Genomic DNA, 5,655 nt, shown 5'->3' with positions numbered 1-5,655 from the left:
TGAGTCAAAGGACTTCACCAAGAGAATAACAAGAAAACCCACAGACTGGGAGAGGATTTTTAGCAATGACACATCAGACAAAGGGCTTATTACTAAAATCTACAATACCCCACTAGCTTGAAAAAAGAACAAAACAGTTAACCGCACCCCCCCACCCCCAGGAAGTGGGCAAAAGGCCTGAACAAAATTTTCACTAGGGAGGAGACTCAAATGGCCAATAAACATATAAGAAAATGATCCCGATCATTAGCCATCAGAGAAATGCAAATTAAAACAACTATGCGATCCTACCCAACACCCTTGAGGATAGCCTAAATCAGAAAATCAGAGAACAACAAATGTTGGAGGGGATGTGGCGAGATAAGCACTCCCTTCTACTGTTGATGGTCATGTAGAGACCGACAGCCACCGTGTAAAGCCATCTGACGATATTTAAAGCAAATGGAAATTGAGTTACCTTACAATCCAGCAATCCCTCTACTGGGCATATATCCAGAAGAGGTAAGAAATAGACCATGGCCAGTCGTCTGTGTTCCAGTGTTTCTTGCGGCATAATTCAAAATCGCAAAGAATTGGGGACAACCTAAATTTCCATCAATAGATGAGTGGATTAGAAAACTCTGACACATATACACAATGGAGTACTATACATCCTTAAAAAGCACTGGTGATCACATGAAGCACATCATCTCATGGGAAGAGTTGGAGGAAGTTATGCTTAGCAAAGTTAGCCAATCACAAAGGGCAAGTACAGCATGAATCCACTGAGGTAAGTATAATCAGCACAGTCGGTATAGAAGAGAAGCCACTTATCTCACACTCTATGGGTTGAGATACAGGCAGTTGGGTGGGGAGTAGACCAAACCCAAGGATGTACATGTCATCCCAGCATAAAGAAGGGCAAAAGAGGTGGGGGTGGTGGAGAAAAAGGAAAAGAGGGAGGTGATGGCCTTGGAGGAGCAGAGCACTAGTCCACAGAGGGAGAGGGTATTGTTTCTGTCTTCACAGAAATGGGAGTGTGAGTGCAGACCCCACCATGGTGTGCCAAACCTTGAGGACAACGTAACCACACAGAGCAACTCAGGAACTCATGAGAAGTCTACAGGGCCAGCCCCAATCAGAGTTAAACTGACCCCCTCCCTAGAAGTATGTGCTACAGAGGACAACTCTGAACCTACAGACTGGGTAGACGGGTTGGCCTGCTGTGCCCACGTGGAAGCAAACAAAGAAGGAAAAAGAGAGAATGAAGGACTAGATCCCATACTGGCACACCCAATCCGGAGGATGGCATCCCTGCACAGATCTGCTAAGGCACAGAGAGGACTGTAGGGCCGCGACAACAGCTTGAGACACGATGACCCCTCACTGGCGCACACTGCAACAGAAGACAATTCTGGGGACATGCAGTGGGGAGTGAATCGGTCTGACCCCCTCTCCCCCGCCCCAACAGTGGGGCAAACGAAGAAGGGAACATAACAGATCAGCAATGGAAGCAAAGCCACAAAGCTCCTGAGGAGCCTCCGAAATAGACTTTAGACTAGGAGGGGCAGTTCCCAGAAGCCCCCAGGACTGGTGGGGATATAGTCATAAAGGTCAGCAGGCAGAACTAGAATTAGGTATGCTTTTTCTTTTTTTCACCGCTCTTCTTCTCAAATCTCTTGTTTTCTGTTTGTTTTGTCTCCGTTATTGTTGGTTTTGCCTAACTATAGGCATGGGAAGCAAGCCCGAGGAGAAAGCAATGGGACCAATGGTTCTGGAGGGACTTACGGGGAGGAGGAGGCCAGGGAAGAGAGTGGTGAGCAAACAACCCCATAGACAGGGGAACAACTGGGAAATTAAAATAAAAAATGAGGACGATGAAGAGCTCCTGGGGGTGTTGGAGCAACAGCAGTCTAGCTGAGTGGAATTACTAAGAGGCAGAAGAAGGGCGAGCATGATGGTGAGGCAGGAGGAAGGTAAAAGGAAACAGGAAAGATCTATGAAGCAAAACCATTGATAGAAGTAGAAACATAGGTGTGTTCATATGTAAATTTACTAATTCATGAAAATAGAGGTATTGGCCTATGTACATATATTTTATGTCAATACATTGGGGAAGTAGACAGATTTTGGGCCTCTGCTTAAGCCCTCCCTCAGCACATTCTGTGATGCTCACCCTCCTAGCTCTATTGCTGAAGACAAAATGGGTACATAAGCAAATGTGGTGAAGAAAGCTGATGGTGCCCGGCTATCAAAAGATATCGTGTCTGGGGTCTTAGAGGCTTGAAGTTAGAAAAGTGGCCATCTAACAGAGAAGCAACAAACCCACATGGAAATAAGCACACCAGCCTTTCCGATCATGAGTTGTTGACAGGATCAGGTAACAGGCATCAGAAGACCCAAAACAAAATTAAAAAAATATTGTTGAGAATGAGGGGGTTCAGAGCAGAGACTCAAAACCCATCTGTAGACAATAGGATATCCCCTTACAGAAGGGTCACAGGAAGGGGTGAGTCAATCGGGGTGCAGCATAGCACTAATGAAACACACAACATTCCTCTGGTTCTTTGAAGCTTCCTCACCCCATCCCCCTCCATCACTATCATGACCCCAGTCCTACCTTTCAGTCTGGCTAGACCAAAGCATGTACACTGGTACAGATAAGAGCTCATGATACATGGAATCCAGGTCAGATAAACCCCTCAGGAACAGAAATGGGAGTAGTGATACCAAAGGAATAGAGGGCAGGTAGGGGGAGAAGGGAAGGAAGGGAGAACCAATCACAATGATTGAAGTAGGACCACCACCCACCCTGAGGGGGATGAACAACAGAAACGTGGGTGAAGGGAGACAGCAGTCAGTGTAAGATTTGAAAATAATAATAATTTATAATTTATTAAGGGGTCATGAGGGTGGGAGGGTGGGGGAAGGAGGGAAAAAAAGAAGAGCTGATACCAAGGGCTCAAATAGAAAGTAAATATTTAGAAAATGATGATGACAACATATGTATAAATATGCTTGATACAATTGATGTATGGATTGTTATGAGCTGTACAAGCCCCCAATAAAATGATCTTTAAAAACAAAACAAAACAAAGAACAATTGTGAGGATGGCATAGGGCTGGTAGGTGTTTCCTTCTGTTGTGAATAGGGTCGCTATGAGTGAGTACCCCATAACAGCCAACAACAGAGGCTGGAGGGAAGTGAGGAGTGGGGTGTTATTGCTCATGGGTAAATAGCGGTGATGGTTGCAAACACAATGAATGTCCTTCACGGCCCTAAACGATCCACCGAAAATGGCAAACATTTAAATCTATATCTTACCACAAAAGATTTTTACCCTTGGATAGACTAATATCCTCTGTGTTCCCACTCGCCTTGCTCGGTGACTCTGTATGAAAGAGCAGCTAATTCAGTGGGTAGTTATATAATCATTTGTCAATGTGAGAGGATTAAGAGTGAAGGGGAGGAGTCTAGCCTGTCAATCAGGTCATAGCCAATGAGGCCTCTGTGGGAGCATGGCCTTCTCCTGAGGATTCTGGGAACTCCTGTCTTCCTCCTTGGAGGTGGGAGACACTCTATAGCTCAGCTCACTCCCTGGGAGACATTGCAGCTGACAAGACACATGGAACTACACTACTGCCCTGAGCTGGAGGAATCATGTGGAGACCCCTGCCAGCACTGAGATACCACTACCACCACTGGATCCACAAGACTTTTCATCCACTGACCTGTGATCTTCTGGCATTCAGCGTCATGTGTTGTATGTGTCTGAAGAGGAATTTATAGACTGGTAATGGACATATGGGCCAATATCGGACTTATGGGCTTGGACTGGACTGGGCTGGGATGTTTTCTTAATGTTCAATTACTCTTGCATATAAAGCTCTTTCTTAGACACATATGAGTGTCTATGAATTTGTTTCTCTAGTCTACTCAGACTAACAGTATTTTTACCACGTCTGTCTCCCTCACTAGCTAGGGAGTAACAATCTAGGACATCAGCTATCCTGGTTAGTCATATGTCTCTAGCCTCTACTGCATGACGCAGCATCTCTCCAGTGTTCAGGAAGGGTTTATTAAATGATTGAACTAATAAGGAAAATTGAATTCAGCAACTTGGTCTTTACTGTACATGCAGAGGCCACCACTGTTCCCTTACACCCGTGGAAAGATTTGGCCCGACCACGGAGAACTGCAATGGAATGATGCTCTGTCGTATATTTTATTGTGAAACACAGTCCTCACCCAGAAAAAGCCACAAAACACAAATATATGGTTTAATTATAAAGCAAATGTCACTGTGACTCAGAGGCGTGATGAAACTGACAAAATGCCACCAACCATGCTCTGATCACAGCCCTGCTCCTCTCCCACAGAAGCCACCACGATTACAAGTGTCAGGGTAAACACATCTGCTCTCTTCTTCATGGTTTACTACATCTGTACGCATTGGTAAAAAATATATATAGTTTAGGGTTGTTTGTTTCCAAACATTGTATAATTGGAAGTATACTAGAAGTATTGCTCTGAGCCCTGGTTCTTTTGCTTCACAGCGTGCAAGATTCCTTCATGTTTCATGTAAATGTAATTCAGTCATTTTAAATTGGTGCAAAGTATTACATTTTATGAACATCTTGAAATGCTGTTGTTCTGAGTCATAGAGTATGTGTGTCCTTCAATATTGCAAGGTAGTAACAAGCTGTTTTCCAAAGTCTTTGTACAAATTTGCATCCCCATTACCAGTGTGACTCCCAGCCTCATCAATCTTGGTATTGTCAGACTTTTACATTGCATCCAATCTGGTTGGCTTTTTACTATTTACATGTGGGTGCTAATTTGCATTTTTCCTATTACTGAGGAGGCCAACTCCTTTCCCCCTATATTTATTGGACATTGGTGTATTCTCCCCTGTGATGCATTTTGCTAATTGTCATAATAGCTCACCTATCTTGTCCTTGTTGATGTGAAGTAATTCTCTTGCATGGTGGTTATGAATCCCTCGTTGGTTATATGCATCGCAAATGTCTTCTCTTCTGTAGCTTATTTTCCCCACTATCTTTTTCACGTCCTTTCATGAACAGAGACGAACACTGTTACCGAGTCAAAACTCTCTGTCTTTCCCGAGACTTGGGGCGTTTGCGTTTGCTTGAGATTCGTTTCCCCATGGTGAGGTCATGCCTTCAGTCTCCTAGGCCATGTTCTCGCTTTGTCTTTCATATTTAGGTTTTGTATGTGTTTGATTTTTTCTGTTTGGCTTGAATAGAGGGACTCATTTCATTTTTTGACATATGGCGACATCTATTATGTGCCCATTTTCCATACCGATGTGCAGGATTATTCCTTTTCCATATCAATTATTCACTTATGTCTGTGTCTTTTTCTAGACTCTGTGCCATGGGTCAATATGTCTTTCCATGACTTAATAACTCACCACTGTTATAATTTTAGTCTTATTCTATTAAAAACTTCATTGATGCTTTTAAGAAGATACTTTTAATGGACATTTTTAGTTCTTTCCACAGACAGGTTGATTTAATAACCTAGTCTATCCTTAATGGGAATGGATGTTGCAGTGGTATATTTTTGGTCCTGCTATAAGTCATTCTTTTGCCTTAAAAACTTTTTGATGGCTTTCTTAGCATACTCATGACTAGGACTACAATGAGCTCTAT

Source organism: Echinops telfairi, unplaced genomic scaffold (genome assembly GCF_000313985.2).
Source record: "Echinops telfairi isolate 266 unplaced genomic scaffold, ASM31398v2 ScPeMD7_1713;HRSCAF=2227, whole genome shotgun sequence".
Taxonomy (NCBI): Eukaryota; Metazoa; Chordata; class Mammalia; order Afrosoricida; family Tenrecidae; genus Echinops; species Echinops telfairi.
Note: the sequence above shows the minus strand (reverse complement) of the source record.